The 23747-nt window shown below is 38.6% G+C and overlaps 1 protein-coding gene across 29 annotated transcripts in view; it reads right to left on the bottom strand.

Annotated features, from left to right (window-relative positions):
* OSBPL6 (oxysterol binding protein like 6) overlaps positions 1 to 23747 on the bottom strand; it is a 206716-nt gene that overhangs the window by 106412 nt on the left and 76557 nt on the right. For all 29 annotated transcript variants that reach the window (XM_031008818.3, XM_055380296.2, XM_055380311.2 and 26 more), the window contains one exon: positions 9255 to 9449. The gene's annotated coding sequence lies outside the window, so the exon portion shown is untranslated. The remainder of the gene's footprint in view (positions 1 to 9254; positions 9450 to 23747) is intronic.

Below are 23747 nucleotides of genomic sequence, written 5' to 3'. Positions count from 1 at the left end.
TCTGGAGAAATATGTCTATTCAAAATATTTTTTAGATTTTAAAAATATCTAGTTATTTAGGTTTTACCTCCTTTTTCAATTAGGTTCAAAATTGGTATAACCCATAATTATATGGAACAATGCAGTGCATTTATTCTAGGCATAAGACACCTAGTGGGAAAGTAGAATAAAATAATTGAAAGAGAAACTGAATCAGAAAATCCAGGACATGCAGTCAATGTGCACATGGTGACTGCTGATAATTCTTTGTTTTTCTGAATACTTCATTATTATTTGAATAAAATACTCAAATGGATTTTTTTAAAGGCTAAGAACTCACTGTCAAGTCCTAGATCCTAAAGATTTTCTCCTATTTTTTTCTAAAAGTTTTATAATTTTACTTTTTATATTTAAATCTGTCATCTATTTTGAGTTAATTTTATATAAGGTATAAAATTTAGAGGTTGACTGTTTTATATACAGATGTCCAATTGCTCGAGCACTATTTGTTGAAAAGGCTATTCTTCTTTCATTAAATTGCTGTTGTGCCTTTGTCAAAAATTAGTTGGCAGAGGCTGGGAAGGGTAGTGGAGGGTGGGGGGAGGTGAGGATGATTAATGGGTACAAAAAATAGTTAGAATGAGTGAATAGGGCCTAGTATTTAATTGCATAACAGGGAGACTATAGACAATAATAATTTAATTGTACATGTAAAAATAACTGAAAGAGTATAATTGGATTGTAACACAAAGGATACATGATTGAGGGATAAATACCCCATCTTCCACGATGTGATTACACATTGCATGCCTATATCAAAACATCTCATGTGCCCCATAAATATATACACCTACTACATACCCACAAAAATTAATCATAAAAAATTTTTAAAAATTAGTTGGGCACAAAGAAAAGCAAAAATGTAAACTAACTCTATTTGTAGGTTGTATTGGATTGCTGAAGTTTAAGAAATTAAAATGAAGCATTTTAGATTATTTTTTGTCTAGTCTGAAAATAAGCAATGGGACAAAAGTCCAAAATGGAAAGAGAATTCAGGTCACGGGTTCTCCCACCCACCACTCTCCCCAAAGCCCCTTTCTGTGGAAGTGTGGCTTCTTCATCTTTGTAAATCTAAGCAACACTGTACTTGATTCAGTACACATTTTGGCATTTCTTCACCAGTATCTTTCTTTTAAATGTTTTATTTTGGAATAATTTTAGATTTGCAGGAAAGATACAAAAATACTATGGGAAGTTCCCATACACCCTTTACCCGAGACTTCCTCCAGTTTTCACCAGTTTTTCAGAAGCTGACAAAACAAGACATTTTCATCTGAAACTTTAACTACTTATAGTGCCAGTTGAAAAAAAATAGACATTTGAAAATAAATTCAAATGCCAAAACTGCAGTTATTGTTTAAATAAACTCTACAGTACTTTCAAATTTGGTATTCTAAACATGAAAAAGTCAGCAAATCACCCTGCAGTTCTCAGATCAAGTGTTACCTCAGAATAGGCACACACCTTGTCACTTTCTAGAACAATACTCTTTTCATGTCCTTCATAGCTCTTATCTCACGCAGTATTTATATTATCTGTGTACAGGCTTACTGTCTGTCTCCAGAGACCTCATCTGTCTTGCTTCCTGCTCTCCTTGTTATAACCCCAGGGCCCATAACAGTGCCTGGAGGATACTGAGTGGATACTCAATAGACTTTGCTGGATGAATGAATGGATGGATAGATGAATTGAAGCTTGTCTGAATGACCAAACACTTGAGATATAGAGGGGATGATGTAAGACACATGATAAAAGACATCTATTTAGATGACTCTTAGTTCTAAAACGTTAACCCTTTAAATAACTAGCACCAGCCATATACAGTTGAAGTTTTGGGGAGCGTGTGTGTTTTTCCTTCATCTTTGTAGTCATTTCTTCCAGGAGCAAAGTTTAGAATTGCTTGGAAAGCCAAACCTTTCAAAGGAGATTTGTGTTGTTGGTTCACTGCAACAGTAGTTCCTGGCATTAATCATTTGATATGCAAAGTGAATAAAGTAAAATTTTAAATTACCATCAAAGTTAGACTTATTAAAATATTAATCATTCTTCTGTATGTAAAACATATTTGAAAAATAATTCACAAATGTTGGATTTCAATTTTATGGTCATTTGGGAACAAGATATTTTGAGAAGACGGGTTAAAAGTTTACTGGAAGGTCCTGTACCAATCATTGAGTTTCGGGGAAAAAAAAGTTTACTGGAGGGTGGGGGATGGGAGGAGGAGGGAGAGGATCAGGAAAAATGACTAAGGGGTACTAGGCTTAATCTGGGTGATGAAATAATCTGTACAACAAACCCCCATGACATGAGTTTACCTATATAAAAAACCTGTATATGTACCCCTGAACCTAAAATAAAAGTCAAAAATGAAAGTTTAAAAGACAAAAGGGGGAATGGTCTAGATCTCCATCTTCCCTTCCATTGCCTCCCTCTGAGATTCAGGTTCAAGGAATTAACTGGTTGTAGGAAAAAGACATCAAGGATGGATGGATGGATGGATGGATGGATGGATGGATGGATGGATGGATGGATGGCAGGCAGGAAGGAAAACAGGGAAGGAGGAAAGGAAAAAGGGAGGAAGGAAGGAAAGAAGGGAAGGAGGGAGGGAGGGAGGGAGGGAGGAAAGAAGGAAGGAAGGAAGGAAGGAAGGAAGGAAGGAAGGAAGGAAGGAAGGAAGAGACTACCTGTTCCTATATTTTCTATGAACACTAACATTCTCCACGGGTCAGATGTAACAAAATGTGTCCAGGAAACAAAGCACTTGGTCACTTGACAAACCAAAGAAGAGAAAACCATTCCAAAACAAGTGCCGTAAGTATCCATTTATCAAATAAAAGGAAGCAATAAAAAGAAGAAGCAATAAAATAAAAACACTGGAACACCTTCAATCTCTCTGCTTTATTTAGAGTGTTTATCTTTCCTTTGTTTCTGGACCTGCATGATGATGAACAGTGGACACTAACAAAGCCATTCAATATGGCACACACTGATCTACCATCCAAAGAGTACAATCATCCCACTGTCACTCCTGGAACACCTGCGTATGATGCAGTGAATTGCAAATAACTCAGATAATCTGGTGAACTAAAGATTTAATAGACTGAATATCATTGCCAAGAAACATATCAACATTAATACTAAAAATGGAGTTGGGGAGAAAAATTCATCTTCTGTCTTCATACAGAAATTTTGAATGACTAAAAATAATAGTGATAATAAAAGGTAAAAAAAAAACACCTCATAGTTAACTCTTTATTCTGTAATATTTTCTCTACATAAAAATATAACAATAATTAGTAGTTTTCATGCTGAAATTATTAATTTGAAACTATTTTGTGTGCCCAAAGGATAAAGTAAATACATTTATAATGCTGTTTTGAACCAATGGTTTCAATGTAAAAGAAAAAAGATACAAATATAAAATTAAAAAATTAAGACTCCATAAAGTTAACTCAGGAAAATCAGCATGAACTCATCATTTTTTTTTCTTTTTGGACTTATGTATTTCCTACCTTGTTTCCTGAAAAGGCATGGAAACACTGACAACCCATGGGAATGAGCACCCCTAGTGCCTGACTATAGTTTCTAAATTCTGTTTCCTATTAAAAAGAACCAGGCTGCTTGGAATGGCTGATTCTTAGACTGGGGTATGGAATGCACAAAAAGAATTTGGGGCAACCTGTTGTATCAAAAAGTAGAGTCAAAGAAATTAATAGGACCAGGGATGCTTTGGGGATGTTCTGTATCTTGGTCTGGGTGCTGATTATATAGGTGTGTCCAGTATGTGCAAATTCACTGTGATTCACATATGATAGGTTCTCTTTTCTATACGTATACACAGGAGCCAGGTTGAAAGGGCTCATAATGAACAAAGAAGGTTTTGTTTGAGCATCAAAATGAAAAAAAAAAAAAACCACTACAATTAAGTATGTGAAACATAACAAATATTTTTTTAAATCCTTGAATTTACAATGATTCTCAAGAAAAAAGGGAAGTTTCTCGCTAAAAAGCAGAAATATCACCTTTTGAAGAAACTATAGCACCAACTCTGATATTGTCAATTACTAGGGAAATATTAAGCACTCACCCTGCCCTTCCTATATGAACTGTATTTCAGGGCCACCAAATACTAGTTGATGATGGAAGTTCTTTATAAAAGAATGACAGCTAACAAATGTAGAAGGAATAATAGGATGGGGTGGGGGTCACCATTTTTATAACCCCTAATGACATAATGTATTCAGGCAATGATTATTGGCTGACAAAATCATGAAGTGAAAAAAACGGATGGGGTAACTTTAGAACAGGGGGATCAGGATGTTCTTCCCCGAAACACGGTCCAATGACAGCATCACTAAAAGTGGGGTAACTAGACCATATGTGCCTCCTGAGGTGGCACTACGTAAAGTACACAGCAAAAGGAAGCAGAATTCTTGCCAGAATAGTTAGATCTGAATCCAATCAAGCCTCTTGATCTAACTTCCAAGTTCTAGTAAATCTGAGTAATAGAGAAAAAAGTTAAGTAACAACAATCAGCCAAACCTAGTATGTGGAAAGTTCTATTCCCAAAGTGGCTTAACTTCAACAAGTGAATGACTTGAGAAAAGAAAGGGAATATTCTAGATAAGAGTTTTATGAGACTCAATAGCCAAATGAAATGTATGCACTTCTTCAGATCTGGTTCAAATAAACCAACTATTAAAAGAGAATTTTGAGACAATCAGGGAAATTTGAATATGGAATGAGTAGTAAATGATACCAAAGAAGTATTATTCATATTGTTAGGTGTGACATGGCAATATGGTTCTGTAGGAAAATGTGCATATTAAAATATGCCTACTGGAAAATGCAGGGGTGGATATGACATGATGTCTACTTCTAATGACTTCTGATAAATGGAGAAGGAGATAGATGAATCTGAGTGTGTGCGTATGGTTGTTCATTATGCTATTCTTATACAAAAGCGTAAGTTTGAAATTTTTTCAAATGAAATGTATTTTTAAAATATAGAAAACAAAAACTGGCTGGGCACAGTAGCTCACGCCTGTAATCCCAGCACTCTGGGAGGCCAAGGCGGGTGGATCACGAGGTCACGACTTTGAGACCAGCCTGGCCAATATGGTGAAACCCCATCTCTACTAAAAATACAAAAATTAGCTGGGTGTGGTGGCACGCATCTGTAGTCCCAGCTACTCGGGAGGGTGAGGCAGGAGAATTGCTTAAGCCGGGAAGGCAGAGGTTGCAGGGAGCCAATATTGCACCACTGTACTCCAGCCTAGGTGACAGAGCGAGACTCTGTCTCAAAAAAAAAAAAAAAAAAAAAGAAGAAGAAAAAGAAAAAGAAAACAAAAATCAACAGAAGAAAAAAGTCTTAATAAAGAAAAAACGTCCCTGGCCGGGCACGGTGGCTCACACCTGTAATCCCAGCACTTCAGGAGGCCAAGGCGGGTGGATCACTTGAGGTCAGGAGTTCAAGATCAGCCTGGCCAACATGGTGAAACCCCGTGTCTACTGAAAATATAAAAAATTAGCTGGGCGTGGTGGCAGGCGCCTGTAATCCCAACTACTTGGGAGGCTGAGGCAGGAGAATCACATGAACTCGGGAGGCAGAGGTTGCAGTGAGCTGAGATCGCGCCACTGCATTCCAGCCTAGGCAACAAGAGCGAAACTCCCTCTCAAAAAATTAAAAAAAAAAAAAAAGTCCCTTTTCCCTACTATTTATATATGAAAACCTTGATATGAACAGTATACTCCTTTTTTTCCCCCACTTAGTTACTTATACAGTTATACATACTTTTACTGGATATGTATTCAAGGTACAATTTATTTTTCAGAACTGGTCTAAATCTTTCAGGTGTTTGGGCGACTCATTTTTCTAAAACCTCACAAACCAGATTGTGATGGACAATGCACAGGCGAGAGCTGGCCTGGGGCACAGCCCTTCTCTCTGGACAAAGAATCTTCTCTTGTCCCTCCTTTGTTTCCATTCTTTTCAACAGGCGAGAAAGAAGTTTTGGGGTCTCACTCCTTTTCCCTGGAGAGAGGAGGTGGCTACTGGCCTGCTACTTCCTCTGGGTCCCTCAGCTCTTCAGATTAGGTGCTCCTTGAGCAGAAGAGACCCCCTTCAACCTGAGGGAAAGCCCAGGACAGGAAGAAACAGGGCAGGTGAAATGGTGTCTGCATTGCCAATTCCTGCTTGGTATTCTCTCCGTTTCCACTACTCCAGGGGGACGTCTCATGACCCTAAAATGATAAAAGGGAGCCAATGGCAGCTTCCTCACCATGTCAGGGTTGAACACTCTTTCTCCTCTTCCACTTTTTACCTAACCATGTTATTTTTGCTCACTGGTTAGTTTTACTTAAAAAAAAAAAATTCAACCTGTTTCATATGTCAACAACAGCTCCTAAGCCCTCCCTACAATTTTTCCCCCATTTCCCCATTTTTTCGGTCCTGGTTGTCACTTCCTCAGGGAGTTAAAGGAAATGGAATGTGGAGCTGATAACAGGAACTCCAAGAAAACGAGATAAGAAGGTTTTCTGAAAGCATTTCTGAGTGTACATGCACACATACTCTTTAATTCCTGTAACCAAAGAAATAAAAGCAAATTTCTTTCTTATTTTTTTGTGGGGGGTAGATGGGGGGAGATAGGCTCTATGAATCTAGCAAACAAAATTCATGTAGAAAATGAGATATCAATCACCTGAAATTCCCCTTCAAAAAAGAATTTAGTTTCCTTCTCCTATAGTCAAGTCACAACTCAGCAAAAGTGTGGAAACAAATTTTCAGGTACTTTATTTCCATGAACTTAAACTTGATACTCAAAGGGACTCATGCACGATTTCACCGCTGCATGTTGTCAAGTATTGGGAGATCCTAGGTAATACTGATCTAACAGAATCCATGAGATGGAGCAAAGTAATGCAGGCAGAAGAACACTAAGATACTCAAAATAAAAATCCCACCCATTGGCCTTCTTTCCTGTGTGCCTCAACATTTAAAAATGGATACCAATCAAGAAGAGATTTACAATGTGTCTGATGTATCTAGGGGGGAGAAATGGATACCCTGTGGCCTAAAATCTGCTTACATAACAGGCATTACCAGTTGGACTCTAAATGCATTATGGGAAAATATCTGTAAATCTTATTTTTTTGGTAAAATAATTTTTTTTTTTTTTTTTTTTAAAAAAGAAGAACCATTGTTTTAGGAGTATGTCAGTTTCCCCACGTTGAGTTTAGCTAATGCAGGCACAGAAATGCTATGCCTATAAGGACCCTATGATTTGAAATGCTTCCATGGTTAAAGTATTTTATTACCATATAAACATTTGGTTCAATATCAAATTGACAGAAACATTACTGCATGAATTTCATTTAGCAACAATATATAGCAATCAAAGATGAGGAAAGACAAGTTTGTGAGTAACTACAACTCACTGTGATGGAGGTATGTCTGACTCTGACGGCAAGATTTCTCAATGCTAAAAGCTCTGCACATATAGAGGGCATAGCATTACTGTTCTCTGAGTCGCCCTGGTGTCCAGATTGAGTGAGGGCCTAGAAAATGGACTCTAAATCCCTACGGAGGTCATTCAAAAAGAAGGCTACTTGGTGAATCAGTTTACCTCCCTGGAACCAAAACAGTCAGATCAGGCAACTGAACTCTTAGGTCATGAAATATCAGACCCTGAGATGACACCCTCCACATCTGGAAAAAATGATGCAGAGCACATCACTATGAAAATTAGATCTCCTTAAGCCCACGGCCTGAAACATCTTATCTTTGAAAAGTCTTCTTACTTCATAGGTAAGCCTGGCTGGCAAGTGTCAGCTTCTCAAAGCTCATACATTTTATATAAAATAATAAATGGTAAAATAATAGCAGAGGATAAATACTAATAGAATGTTATGTTAAAGTACATAGAAGTGACCTCATATACAGAGAGCAGAAGAAATTGATGCTTAAAGCAGGACTCTTGAACTCAAAAGCCTACGTGTCCCAGGCAGGTGCCATAATCTGTAAGATCAGTTTGGTTAAATATTTAGGGAATGCAAAATACTAGCAAAGTACAGTCACTGGGATAGTAACAAGACCAGATTTTTAATCTTCCAAGAGAAACCAGATATCTGATCTATCTGATTTTTATGTGAAGTTTCCAGATTTTCAAATGTTGGCAATTAATTTTCTTATAAAAAGAAAATTTTTACAGGTTAAAAAATGTTAGCAAAAAATTTGGCCTGTGGGCTACTTTGCAAGCTCTAATCTAAAATGCACTTTTAAACAATACAGTAATAAACAGAAAGCTTCTAATATAACAATGATTACACTAAATTACTGAGCCTTGGTTTCTGCTCTACCAAGAGGAACCAGTCCACGCTAGGAAAGGGCGGGAATGGCATCAGGATACAAAAGAAACTTTCCCCAAATCATATATGTCTGAATTGTCATCACCACTACCACCACCATCCCTGTGCCCATGGCAAATAAGGTTTGAACAGAGGATGTGCAGCTTGTAAAAAGCTCCCGAAGATGATTAATGCCACAAACTTCCACACTGGGGATGGCTGACCTTGAAGAAATAGAAAGCTTTGGATAACTGGGAGGGTGCAGCTAAGTGGTGAAGACCACAAACTCAGTAGGCCTAAGATATCAAATAGTTACATAAAGGGGCTCTAAAATAATAACCGCAAATATCAAAGATGACAAGGAGACCACAAAAAGTATTGTTAGTACCACATTAGCCATTTCAGTCTCATGAGCAAAAAGAAAGGTTGACTGTCTCATTGTTTACTATGGAAGATTATAAAAACTGGATGCATTTTAAGAATGTGTACCTGCAGTCAAATGTGGGTTTGTGGATATGTGTATAAAGAAAGCAAGGATAACATTTTGGCTATTTTAAGGTTTAGGTCTGCACGTTCATTGCTCAAGAAGGGAAAAGCAGTATCATATTTCCACATGATGCCAGACTACATACAGAAAACAGAAAATGGTTACCAAATATTTTCACATTTTTCTACTTCCTATCCTTAAAAAAAAAGAACTTTTTATTATAAGGATTATGACATATTATTTTAAGATCTGACATACAAATAAGAGATATAAAGAAACACCTTCCTGTGACTTTGTGGTGTCCCACTAATCTTTTGCTATTATTAAGCGCTGCCTAACCTAACCCTGCTTTTGGTTTTAAGCTTGTGTTCTTCTAACTCACCTTGCACCTTGGAGTCAAAGTCTTCCAAGTCAGCTTTATGGTCAAAGCTGTTTCACAGTGATTTATCCTCAGATGCCTGCAGCTTTTCTCCTTGGGACACGATATGTCTTTGACCTTGCTGGGGCTATCTGGGTAAATTATAGGGGTGGCTCCTTAATATCCTTCTGTTGCTGTTTTCCCAGCAAGTGGCAGAACCTGAAAAAGAGAGATTACAGTCATATAGTACATCTTTACAGAACTTTGGTGAGCCTCTCACGGGGACTGCCTATGGCCAATCAGAAAATTCCTCCCAATTTATCTTTTGAACAGGAAGTTCATATGGGTACGTGCCTCAGCTTTTTATCTCCTTTGTTCAGTTTTATGTAACCTCAAATACGTAACCACTGACCTTCTCAGTAATCAGTAACATTCATAATTTACATCTCACCCAGAGCTTGGAGTATGAAAACTCTCAAGTGATATAGCAAGTATATCCTAAAAGGGGACAAAATATATTTTCCAGGACCACATTTAGCCCTCCAATTAAATATAAACCTCAACAGGGCTTTTTTGTTTGTTTGTTTTGTTTTGAGACAGAGTCTTGCTGCAATGCCCAGGGTGGAGTGCAATGGTGTGATCTCAGCTCACTGCAACCTCTGCCTCCTGGGTTCAAGTGATTCTCCTGCCTCAGCCTCCTGAGTAGCTGGGATTACAGGCACACGCCATCATGCCCAGCTAATTTTTTTATTTTTAGTAGAGATGGAGTTTCACCATGTTGGCCAGGCTGGTCTCGAACTCCTGACCTCGGATGATCTGCCTGCCTCGGCCTCCCAAAGTGCTGGGATTACAGGCTGAGACACCATGCCCGGCCCAATAGAGTTTTTAAAAATAGTAAGTATGAAGTGGTTTCATCATACATGCACATAGATGTACAATCTCTAGTGCCCTGACAAAAACGCATGAACAGTCTCTAATTTGCTGTAGAAGAGGAGAACTGTAGCCAAACTCCTAGAACAATCCTCTAGCAAGAAGAACAGACTCTATACATACTATAAAAGAATATAGTTTTTAACTTGACATAATTTCTCAGAAAGCAAAGAAACAGTATGCTATGGTTTGGATATAGTTTGGCCTCACCAAGTCTCATGTTGAAATGTGATCCCCAGTGGCGAAGGTGAGGCCTGGTGGGAGGTGCCTGGGTCACAGGAGCGGATCCCACATGAATAGCTTGGTACCATTCTGAGGGGTGAATTCTCATTTTTATATCCCACAAGAACTGATTGCTGAAAAAGAACCTGGGACTCCTTTTCTCTCTCTCTCTTGCTTCCTCTGTCACCATGTGATCTCTGCATAACAGCTCCCCTTTATCTTCTGCCACGAATGGAAGCAGCCTGAGGCCCTCACCAGAAGCAGATGCTAGCACCGTGCTTCTTATACAGCCTGCAGAATCATGAGCCAAATAAACCTCTTTTCTTTACAAATTACCCACCCTCAGGTATTCCTTTATGACAACACACATGGACTAAAACACAGTATTTTTACAAGAGAATAAATTCATCATAAGATAAGAGAAAAATGTGACAAGTAATCCAAAGTAGAAGTTACTCTCTGATCCTGAAACATGACAGACGTTTTTTTCCTTCCAGCCATAAACCTCTCTAGCAGGCTCCTTTATTCACAAGCCAGCTTTAAAAATCACTCCCTGGGTTTGACTTTTTCAAGCCTATCCTTTCACTCTGTTTTAGTTTTCCTTTTTTTTTTTTACTTATTGAGAATGGGAAAAATGCACACACAAGCACATGTATACATACATACATATTCTAAGGCTACAACTTACTGAAACTGCAGAAGATTTATGTTTGGCCAGCATCCAATGCCACGATTGCCCCCTTAAGTACCATCTTTCTGCAAAAGTTTTTGTTCTAACTCCCCTTCCATTTCTTTAAATAAAATTTAAAAAAAAATTCTACTGTGTTGTAAGACAATTCCGTGTACCTTGTAAGTCCTGAGTAAAATTTAATTGTTGATTATGATGATGACCTTGAATACTAAGGCTAAGGTCCATCAGAATTCTTTTTGTATGCTCAGCATTGCATCTTTTTATTTTCTGCACACACTACTCAGTCTATGCTCTTTAATCTCATTTAATTACAGGCAGATGGAATATGAATTGTCAGCTATAGAAACTCCCCTAGCAGGCCAGGTGCAGTGGCTCACACCTGTAATCCCAGCACTTTGGGAAGCCAAGGTGGGTGAATCACCTGAGGTCAGGAGATCGAGACCAGCTTGGCCAACATGGTGAAACCCCATCTCTACTAAAAATACAAAAAATTAGCTGGGCATGGTGGCAGGCGCCTATAATCCCAGCTACTTAGGAGGCTGAGGCAGGAGAATCGCTTGAAACCGGGAGGTAGAAGTTGAAGTGAGCTGAGATCATGCCATTGCAGTCCAGCCTGGGCAACAAGAGCGAAACCCTGTCTAAAAACAAAAAACAAAAAGCAAAAAGCAGAAACTCCCTTAGCCATCTCTTCCTTCCTCCTTCCTATGATGAACTCTGCCAAGCTTTGGAAACAGAGAAGACACTGATAAAGAGGAAAAAGAAAAGGCATGCTAAAGAGTCCCCTGTGCTGTCCTGCAGCTCTTTTTGCTCATTCACCCCCGTTCCTCTGTCCTAGTCTGATTCTCCACAAGTTCTTACCATTCTAAAATAGCAAGTGGGAAGGTAAACCAGAAGAGAGGACCAAGGGGGTAAGATTAAGGCTTCCTTTCCTTCCCGCTGTTTCCTCCACTAAGCAGCAGCAGAGGGGAGGGATAAGACAAGTTGAACCTCACTAACCATACCTAAGGAATTCCTCCGCCCTCTCCCATCGCATCACATATGCTGTGTGTGTGTGTCCTTGGCTACCTGCCTATGTAAATAAAACCTTAGCCCAAGGAGCATCCATCTACTTCCTTCTTCTTTCGCCATAGTCTTTGCCAATACAGCCTTCAAAATCCAGCGCAAAACTGCAACTCCCAACTCCTTCACTGATCTTTCCAGTTAGGAAGAAGAAGCTGCTCAGTACTTTTGGTCAGTTCTATTTGTGTCAGGCTGTCCTGGTCTTACAGTTTTATGTGTGAACTGTGTCTCCTATACCAGACTGTGTGTACTCTGGGAAGCAGGGCCCGGACCTTAATTCTGTGCGAACAATTTTTTTCCTTTTAAGTTCTGGGGTACATGTGCAGGATGTACATGTTTGTTACACAGGTAAATGTGTGCCACGGTGGTTGGCTGCACCTATCAACCCGTCACCTAGGTATTAAGCCCCACATGCATTAGCTATTTCTCCTGATGCTCTCCCACCCACCACCCCCCTCACCACAGACCCCAGTGTGTGTTGTTCCCCTCCCTGTGTCCATGTGTTCTCATTGTTCAGCTCCCACTTATAAGTGAGAACATGCAGTGTTTAGTTTTCTGTTCCTGTGTTAGTTTGCTGAGGATAATAGCTTCTACCTCTGTCCATGTCCCTGCAAAGGACATGATCAAATACAGACACATAGACCAATGGGACAGCATAGAAAATAAGACCGCACGTCAACAACTATGGGATCTCTGACAAACGTTGACAAAAACAAGCAATGGGGAAAGGATTCCCTATTTAATAAATGATGCTGGGAGAACTGGCTAGCCATATGCAGAAAACTGAAACTGGACCCCTTCCTTACACCTTATACAAAAATTAACTCAAGGCAGATTAAAGACATAAGTGTAAAACCTAAAACTATAAAAACCCTAGAAGAAAGTCTAGGCAATACCATTCAGGACATAGGCACGGGCAAAGATTTCATGAGGAAAACGTCAAAAGCGGCCGGGCACGGGGGCTCACACCTGTAATCCCAGCACTTTGGGAGGCCGAGGCAGGCGGATCACCTGAGGTCAGGCGTTTGAGATCAGACTGGCCAACGTGGGAAAACCCTGTCTCTACTAAAAAATACAAAAATTAGCCAGGTGTGGTGGCGCGTGCCTGTAATCCCAGCTACTCGGGAGGCTGAGACAGAATTGCTTGAACCTGGGAGGCGGAGGTTTCAATGAGCCTAGATCATGCCATTGCACTCCAACCTGGGCAACAGAGTAAGACTCCATCTCAAAAAAAAAAAAAAAAGTCAAAAGCAATTGCAACAAAAGCAAAAATTGACAAATGACATCTAATTAAACTAAAGAGTTTCTGCACAGAAAAAGAAACTGTCAGAGCAAACAGACAACCTACACACTGGGAGAAAATTTTTGCAATCTATCCATCTCTGACAAAGGTCTAATAACCAGAGTCTACAAGGAACTTAAACGAATTTACAAGAAACAAACAAACAACCCCATTAAAAATTGGGCAAAGGATATGAATAGACACTTCTCAAAAGAAGACATTTATGCAGCCCTGCACACAATTTTTAACTCTCACACTTACTGTGTGTTACAGTTTAAAACAGAAACTTACAAGGTTTTGACTTACATGTATTCTGTAAGAAACTAATCTATTATTGTCTATTTTGCTATTAAATGCACGAAAGTGTATATTTTCACACAATGCATATGAAATGTCAAAGAACAGAGGTTTTGGCTTGTTCTGCAACCATAATTAATGTTCATGTGAATATTCTGTACAACCTTCAAAAAGACAACCGAGATGAAGTGTAGTACCCGCTATAACCTCCAGGGGGACCGAGTACTCTGAGTTAAAAATTACCACCACTCTATTAACACATGGTTCAGTTATAACCAATCATCTCTGATAGTTACTCAGGCCAAAAATATTAGAAACATTTGTCTTAATTCAGCTTCAAAAGCTTGATTAGGACATACAGGTTTATACAGTCACATTCACATTCCGATTTCTAGGTGACATATATTATTTTAGAAAGCCAGAGTTCACTAAGTGGCAATTCAACCTCATTTTATTTTATTTTATTTTTTATTTTTTAAATTTTTTTGAGACAGATCTCACTCTATTGCCAGGCTGGAGTACAGTGGTGCCATCTCAGCTCACTGCAACCTCCACCTCCCAGGTTCAAGCAATTATCCTGCCTCAGCCTCCCGAGTAGCTGGGACTACAGGTGTGCGCCACCACGCCCAGCTAATTTTTGTATTTTTAGTAGAGACAGAGTTTCACCATGTTGGCCAGGATTGTCTAGATCTCTTGACTTCGTGATCCACTCGCCTTGGCCTCCCAAAGTGCTGGGATTCCAGGTGTGAGCCACCGCGCCTGTCCCAACCTCATTTTAATTAAGAAATTTCACTGGGTCTTGTTTTACCTTGCACATAAACTGCATGCAGGGCAGAAGTCCAAAGGTGATAAGTGTATAAAGTTCAAGCCTGATTACTGCTTGTGACAAAGTACATTGAAGATTAATCCTTAAAGCCACACTAAGAAATACCCTAGTTAAGAAATATACTCAGAGATAGGAAGATTGGTTCTTTTAAAAAGTATAACCAAAATTGACGTGCATGTGTGTGTGTGCATGCACACGCGTGCACACACATGCGTTTTCTTTTCGTACAGCACATCTGGTTTTAACTGAAACACATTCACAATAGGAATCATGTTCTATTTAAACATATCCTCTGTAGATCAAAAAGGATGCTAACATTATCTTTCTAAATCATTAATGAGCAAAAGTTGTAAAGGTTGAAAAGTTTGATTTAAACAAAATTTCCCACACTAACCAGTACTAACCAGTGGGCGTCTCTGGAAAATCTCATTCAGGAGAGTTTAGTGACTTGGCAATGGTTCCTTCTGAATGGCTCATTCAGGAAGCAAATGATCCATTATCTTTGCAACAGAATTTTCCTTTAAGCTATGTGACTAATCCTCCCACAGCCTGGGTTTTGCCCACATGTTCTTGTCTAGTGCATTCCCCGCACATTCCTCTCCTTTCTTATTCAAGCCCATCAGAAACCAAGATGTAGTCTACCAAAGATTAGATTGTCCCATGTAGCTACTAAGTAAATGCATATAATGCAAAATGGAGACAAGATTAAGCAAACCCCAGCACTCTGTACAATAATAAAGAATTCCTAAAATAGTAAAGACAACCAGAAGAGTTATCTATGTAATCTAGATAGCAAAGTCTATTTCATACCAAAAACAAGAAATGAGACACTTTTGATCATTTTCTCACATATGTGGGCCATGGTTTTATTTCAGTGCTCACACCATTTCTACAAAGAAGGATTGGTCTTAATTTAGGGTTCAACATTCTAAATTGCTTTTCTAGAAATCTGTAGCACAATACACAGTACAACACCTTTTTTTATTATCTTGCTTACTTTGCCTATTGTCACCACTAACTTCATTAGTGAAAAGATAATCATTTTGCTTTTTTCCACTGGCAGCAATGTTTAGACAAGAAATTGATTTTTCTTTTCCTACCTATGAAAGTTTCAAGTTCACTGAGGGTATCTAAGTCTCTGGAGAATATAGTTTAAGTGCCACAATCCAGTAGGTTTAATGGAAACAGGTTGTGCTGGGGTAACTTCCTGAAGATGAAATATACAAATTTCAGTCATTGTTACCTAGTAACTACTGTGGCTTTCTTGTTAATAAGTAAAGAGCAAAAGACATTTAACCTCAGAAAAGTATCTTATCTCATTAATGCTACTACATATCAAAGAAGTTAAAATTCACAAGCTGAAATAACATATCAGAGTTTTCATATCCACCACTAAGTATTGATTGATTAATCCACAACAGTAAGTCAATTATGTAGTTATTATATATAAACATCAAAACCAGACACTAAAGAGGATCTAGAAATGTAACAATCAATAAAAACCAGGCTCTTGCCCTTAAGAAATTTAGAGGACTCAAAGCCCTAGATAACAGGAAAAGGTATGTGAGTAATCTTTTTAAGTTACAAAAGCAAAATATGTGCTATGAATATTGATGGCATGAAAATAATTCTAGCTTGGCGTTCGTGGGCTGGGTGGGAATCAGATCAGAAGAAGTTCCTCAAAAGAGGAGGCATTTGAAAGATGAGTAGATCAGGCAGAAAATGGACATGCAGGGATGAATAAAGGACATTTCAAACAGTGAGAAAAGTATATGAAAATCAAGAGATGGGAAAGTGTAGTCTGTAGTTCAGAGCTCAGAGCTTAGGGGACAAAGGAGGAGAGTAGAGCAGGGGAAGCCAGAGAAGAGGTTTGAAACAGCGTGGAAGGTCTCAAATGCTGGTGAGAGATTGAATTTCACTGTGTGGGCTGTAAAGAACAGGAGCGAAGTTCAGAACAGGAGAGCCACGTGATCATACTTCAGGGAGGGGGATCCAGCCGCAGAACAAACGGGAGGAAAAAGACAAGAGAGAACCTCAGAGATCAGATGGGAGGATGAAGCAACCTGGGAGAGTGGAAACAGGAGGGGACAAACCAAGAACTAACAGTGGACAGGACAGAAGGTGAACCTAGACAGCCTCATGTGTTTCTTGCCTTAGCAAAATAATCAGTGAGAAACAAAACATTCATGATTTTTCAGAAACATGATCAAAGTATAACAAGATATTTTATTTATAAATGCTAGTAAACTATATACCCTAATAAACTAATTTGCTCAAGACAAACATAATTTTCTCAGTCTATCACAGTTCCACCATTTAACCAATTTTTTCAGATTTTTTTGTTTGCATATAACTTAGATCTAATTGACAATATTTCTCTGAGGGTAGGGAAAGTGTTTTCTTTCTTCAAAATTCAAAAGCCAAGCACAGGGAGGACTTGACATTTATTAACCATTCAAAGATTTTTTCCCCCCAAATTAAAGAGTATTGTTAATGCTGACAAAAATTCAGATGACTGATCATACAGCTAAGAATTCTGAGTAGAGGCTATTTAAAGGAATCTGCAATTTTATTATTCCCTTGACAACATCTGTGTGAAATCCAAAGAATAAATATTACAGAAACCACTCAACAGTTCTATTATTCAGTTGAATAAAATTGCATAAAAATTAATAACTCCATTAATTCTAAAACACTATAAACATGCTTAGGACACATCCTAATCTTCTGAATGCTCTAAAGAAAGAGTAGCAAACTTTCTGTGAAGGTCCAGATCAGTGAATATTTTAGATTTTGTGCAAACCCTTGATGAAACTACTCAACTCTGCTGCTGTGCCAGGAAAGGAGCCACAGACAATATATAACAAATAAACATGGCTGTGTTCCAGCAAAACCTTACTTATAAAAAAGTGGCGGGCACCTACTGCAGTTTGCTGACTCCTGCCTAGCAGAGAATCCAGCTGTGGTGGCTTGATATGGTTTCATTGTTCTTGCTCCTCAATGCACATAACTCTGATGAAGTGATTTAAAAAATTACTGTGAGAAAATGGGCTCCAAAAAAAAAAAAAAAAAAAAAACTCTTCTAGTGGAGTAATAAAAGGGAAAACAAAATGAAGAAGTTCTGAGGAAGCAATGGATTCACGGAGACAAAGAGAAGTTCAGGGAAACTTATAAAGAAGAATGTAAAGGCCAGGAGTGGTGGCTTAGGCCTGTAATCCCAGCACTTTGGGAGGCCGACGTGGATGGATCACTTGAGGTCAGGAGTTCGAGACCAGCCTGGGCAACATGGTGAAACCTTGTCTACTAAAAATACAAAAATTAGCTGGGTGTGGTGGTGCATACCTGTAATCCCAGCTACTTGGGAGGCTGAGGCAGGAGAATCACTTGAACCCGGCAGGCAGAGGTTGCAGTGAGCCAAGATCATGCCACTGCACTCTAGCCTGGGCAACAGAGTGAGCCTCCATCTCAAAAAAAGAAAAAAAAATGTAAAATTTGATGATCTCTCAGATTACCGCTAAAACAGTTCAACATTTAGAATATTTAAATATTCTAAGTAGAAATATTTAAAAATGTGACTCATGAAATCATTTCAGGGGATATTCCAACCAATGCCCAAATTCTCACTGAGAGAAAACTTCAGGGAAAGCTTAAACTATCATATAAAAATATTTAAGAAATGCATGAATCTTGACAGAATATTTGCATGAGAGAGGCCTAGGGGATTGGTAAATTTATGAAAGTCTCAGATCATATTTCCCTCATGAATTATGATGATCGTACTATATTTACTTGATACACCAGGGGGAAAGTAGAAAATCCTATCATCAAAGCTTACTAATCTATATTTAAATCTTTAAAAGAGTTAAAAAACTATCTTAACTCAATTACATTTGCTTAACAATGCTACTGCTAATTTACCATTGAAAGTGACTTACTAGCTCTGTGACCTTGTGAAAATTATTTTACTTCTCTGTGCCTTGGGTTCCTCATCTGGAAAAAGTAGCTCTTTCACTGAATTGCCTGAGGATTAAGCAAATTAATGCACGTAAAGTGTTCATAACAGTCCAGGCATACGGAAGTGCTCAGATGTTATGCTGCTGCTGCTGCTTCCCCAAGTCTCTTCTCTCCAAGTCAGCTTTACTGGTTCCTCTTTTTTTTTTTTCCCTTTTTTTTTCTCCGTTTGGCTTCTCCTGAGTGACCTTGTCTCGCTTTGAGGCCTTAAACCTACCATTTGCTGGAGACTACTCAATCCGTCTCCTCAATGCTGACCTCTTTTCCAGATTGCATTTCCAATTTCCTACTGTCGATTCCATTGCAATATATCAAGGGCACCTGAAACTCAGTGTGTTCAAAAATCAAACCCATTATTATTATTATTATCATTATTATTTTTGAGACAGAGTCTCACTCTCAGGCTGGAGTACAGTGGTGCAATCTTGGCTCACTGCAACCTCCAGCTTCCGGGTTCAAGAGATTCTCCTGCCTCTGCCTCGTGAGTAGTTGGGATTACAGGCGCCCATCACCATGCCTGGCTAATTTTTGTAGTTTTAGTAGAGACGGGGTTTCACTATGTTGGCCAGGCTAACCTCAAACTCCTGACTTCAAGTGATCCACCCACCTCAGCCTCCCAAAGTGCTGGGATTACAGGCGAAAGCCACTGTGCCCAGCCCCATTATCTTTCTGCCCTTGCCCCTTTTCCTTTCCTTATATTTCCTTAGTGACATCACTATATATCCTTAAATCATGCTAGAAAATAGTTATTTTTCCATTACCATTTCATTTCTCTACTCCCAGTCATTATCTCCTCCAGGCCATCTTTCACTGTCATCGGAGTTATCTTTCTTAAAACATAGATTTGATCATGTTATCCTCTTGCTCAATTACTCTCTATTGCTTGGGGAAAAGATCTATGGACCTACGAGTGCGCTTCAGAGACTCTGGAAAGTGTCTGAAATTGGATACAAAAATTTCTGTGTCTTTCATTTAAAAAAAAAAAATCATGGTACTAGAGGACAATTTTTAAACTGCTCAGCAGGGTACAATCTGAAGTTTAAGTTGCATCCTAGTCACACTCCTATATCTGAAACATACTGTTGAGTGGACAACAAAAGAGATGTAAATATATTTTTGGTGTCTGGATATTGTAATATTGGCTTGAAATTTCTTAAATTCAAAGTTTCACCTTATAGAGAATACACAGTTATAAATATGTAGACATACATTGTGTTTACTTAATTAAATCTAGGGACACCCTTACTGGTGTCCCTGGATTTGAATGAGATCAATGGTAAAGACCGGAGGCCTAACAGCCTAGGTTCAAACCCTGGCTCAGTCAATTACCAGTAATGTGACCTTGGGCAAGTTACATAGCTTCTGTTCCATGATCTGTGAAGATGGAGAGAGTAACAGTACCTGCCTTTTGGGATTATTCTGAGGATTAAATTAGTTTATTATGTACAGTTTATTTATTAGTTTATTTATATATAGCACTTAAGACTACATAAGTGCTTGCTATTATTATAATTACTTATTGAAAGCCAAGACTCAAGTTTGCAAGAGATAATCACAGAGCAAAAAAAAAAAAAAAAAATTGACCTTGCCCACATAAGCCTCAAGCTTTAATCAACTGAGTTAGTTAGCCAGAGAATACTAACAAAGATGGCCCTCTTCACTAATGTTTTTATCAATTGAAAAGTGTTGCAAGCCTATCTGATAAAATTCTTTTACTAGCTTGCAATAACTAAAAACATCAGCTCAGAATATTTCCAAGGCACACTATAGGTACACTAAAATAATTACTTTGAATAGAAAAAAGCCAGAGCTGCTCTTTCCTGGGCAGCAGATCAATGGGCATCTCATTGCTTACCACGTGCCTAGTGTAAAGGGAAAATGCTAAGTAGGAAATTGGGAAGAAAGATAAAGGAGCTCAATGACTCAGCTTTCAAACAAGCTGGTGTCTTGTTTGCCAGAGATATGGGCTATTAGGCATTATCAACACCCACCTGGCCAAGAAAAAAAGCTGTGAAATGTAGATCCCAATATCAGCAAATCTATGGACAAATCAAAATAAGTGTATGTTGTATGCCTTAGCTGACTTTCTCTGAGTGATATGGTTATGCGATGTATTTGCGACTGCCTCTGTTTAAAATTGTCAGCCAAAAACTGCTATTTTCACCCATATTATAAATATTGCAGTTGTATAAACAGTAGTATTTGTTCCCCAACAAACTGCCAAAAGGATCACTTTACTGTTTATTAATGGCATAATAATCAGACCTTAGGTTAAAATACTTTTAATTTACTTGTTTACTTTATTTTCGAGACGGGGTATCACTTTGTCACCCAGGCTGGAGTGCAGTGGCCCAATCTGAGCTCACTGCAACCTCCACTTCCCAGGCTCAAGCAATCCTCCCACCTCAGCCTCCCGAGTAGCTGGGAATACAGGCATGCACCACCATGCCTGGCTATTTTTTGTAGAGATGGGGTTTCACCATGTTGTCCAGGCTGGTCTCAAACTGTGAAGCTCAAGTGATTCACCTGTCTTGGCCTCCCAAAGTGTTGGGACTACAGGAATGTGCCACAGCACCCGGCCATATTAAAATACTTAAGTTAATATTGAAATTAGAGAAAGAGAGGATAAAGCCGAAATTCTTTAGCCTACTATTAAAGATCCTTCATGATCTTACCTCAACTAACTTTCCACCTTCCTCTTCCAGGATATACTTCTTGAAATCTTCAAGCAAATGAAACGTCTTGCAATTCCCCCAATCATACTCACTCTTTACCCACTCTGTGCATTTCCTCTACCTAGAACAGTCTCCCCATTACATCTCCAAAGTCTAAATCCCATCCTTTTCAGGCCCTGTCTGGATGACAAGAAGCCATTCTCTGTGGCTCAGTGGAATTATCCAGGATCTTAACTTTCATAACTTTCACTCAGCACCTATGGGAATTTCCTCAGCCCATCTTGATCAAAGTTACTGTCACATGTCTTTTATTTTCAAGACTGGATGCTCTCTGAGGGCAATGTCTACAACTGCTCCATCTTTGTAAGCCCACCTGCACCATGTGCACTTATGCCCATGGCAGGTGCTGATGCTTTTTGCTACAGTATGCAAGAAAGATGGTAAAGTGTGCTAAAGCTCAAGTGACTGATCATTTAAATCAAATGGACAAGTACCTGCACTCAGACAAGTTTTGCTGAAGAAAGACTTCAGTTAAAAAGATATGCAATGAGACTCGTTTCCTTGTGAAGCAAACTGAGAGAGGAGGATTGTAATGCTACTCCCAGGGCATTTACCGACTAGTGATCTGCCAACAGCTACTAACGGTGGTGCATTAAAAGCTTCCTTCCCATTGAGGTAACTGATAATATACTTCCAAATTAGATAAATCATAAGATAGCTGATCCTGTCTTTCCCCTGCTGCAAACTTAAAATACTGTTTGCCTCTGGGGCCTTGGATCAAGAGCTCTCAAGATCTGCATATACAGTGATCATTTCAATCATCATCTCTAATATGCCTTTAACACTAAATATCCAAGTACCAAAATGCAAAAATTACATAGTCTGATATCTAACAGAACCCACAAGTGCCAAGACAGGGAAAGATTAACAAAAGTATATCCAAACATCAGCAGTCTGATACTACTTGGGCAGAAGTTGACAAGTCCTAACATGGCACTTGGCAGTAACTGAAATGCTTTTTGGATCGCCAAGTGGAGGCTGACTTCACTCTTACATGAAGCTCCAGGGCTGTGCTGAACAGTAAGTTCTTGCCAGACCACTGGACAGCTGCCCACTGTCTGCAGTCCTGTGTTCACAGATGACATTTCTCTGGCTACTCAGTTCAAAAACTGTTACGTAAATGAGTTTTGATATTCACTCTTGGACAAAAGTAATTTCCCTAAGCCTCAAATCCTGAAAGAACAATCTAAGTCCTAAACCAGATGAAAGAACAGACTTTTACAGAACTGTCTTGACTAAGTTGTGCTAATGGGAAATTTTCTGTTGGGTCCTCTATCTGGTAGGGCTTTCATATCAATGACATCTGGAACATTCAGTCTAGAATATCACGTTTCTAGTATCTATTGGATTACTGGAATGGCAACTGAATCCTTGGGCAGGGAGCAGGAGATTCTAAGCGTTTTAACTGAGTCAGTCTTTAAAATAACTATTATGTATATTCTTTAAAGTATAAACATGTTTGTCACATGCAAATTGAGGTCAAAATGATGTTTAAAAATTATTAATAAATTAGGTGAACACTGTTAGTAGCACTGCCATAAATTACACAGTTTTTGAAATGATAAAATAGAGCCTCAATAAGTCTAAGGTTTGCATAATCTGTAACATTTTTCATATATAGCTTTACTGAATAACCCTGGCTGAATTTCTCTTTTTTGTTTTGTTTTGTTTTTAAGCAAAAACAAAACATTGTTAAGCAGCCGAATTTCTCTTTGAGTCAGTTCTTCAGTCTCCCAGTCTGCTTTGAGGGAATTATTTCAAGCTGCCCCATTTCTTAGGCCTCTTGCTGTATCTCTCTTCATCTGGATTTCCATTTGGTTTCCACAGTGACTTGTTTGCTCATTAGAGCACAACAAAATTTAACAACGAAATCAGGCATATTAGCATTCTTATGACTAAAGCTTCCTGTATTTAAATAGATGGTATTGTCAGTAAAATTGAAATAAATTTTAAAATGCCGAGACAGTGAACAATGCCATCCATTACAATTCAAAGCTGTTCTTCTAGAAATATAATTTGATGTCATAGGCTGATTTAAAAAAAACTGGATAGGGCAAACAAGGTAGACTATGATTTCCTTGAAATTGAGAGCTTCCTTTGGGCACAAGTGGAAGTCTGTGGTACTGTGTAAAGATAACATGGCTTCGGAGTTAAACAGGCTTAATTCCAATCCCAGTGTTGATGTTTTCTAAATTTGAAGCCCTGGGCAGGTTACTCAGCCTATCTGACCCTCTATTTCCTCATCTGCAAAATGGGGATTTGGCCTGATAAAACCTAGTTTAAGTTATTTTTGAGATTACAGGTAAGGTGTTCAGGGCCTAGTACTGTAAACTTTCTAACACAGATCAACTAATATTAGGTTAACATTTTTCTTTTTCAAAACCAAGACCAATGGATTATTCTAACACCTCTATATACATCATACTTTCTTCACACTAAAAAATTGCCATCTCTGAGAGAAATT

The sequence above is a fragment of the Gorilla gorilla genome, chromosome 11, assembly GCF_029281585.2.
Source record: "Gorilla gorilla gorilla isolate KB3781 chromosome 11, NHGRI_mGorGor1-v2.1_pri, whole genome shotgun sequence".
Lineage (NCBI taxonomy): Eukaryota > Metazoa > Chordata > Mammalia > Primates > Hominidae > Gorilla > Gorilla gorilla.
Note: the sequence above shows the minus strand (reverse complement) of the source record. Positions and strands in the feature narration are given on the sequence as shown.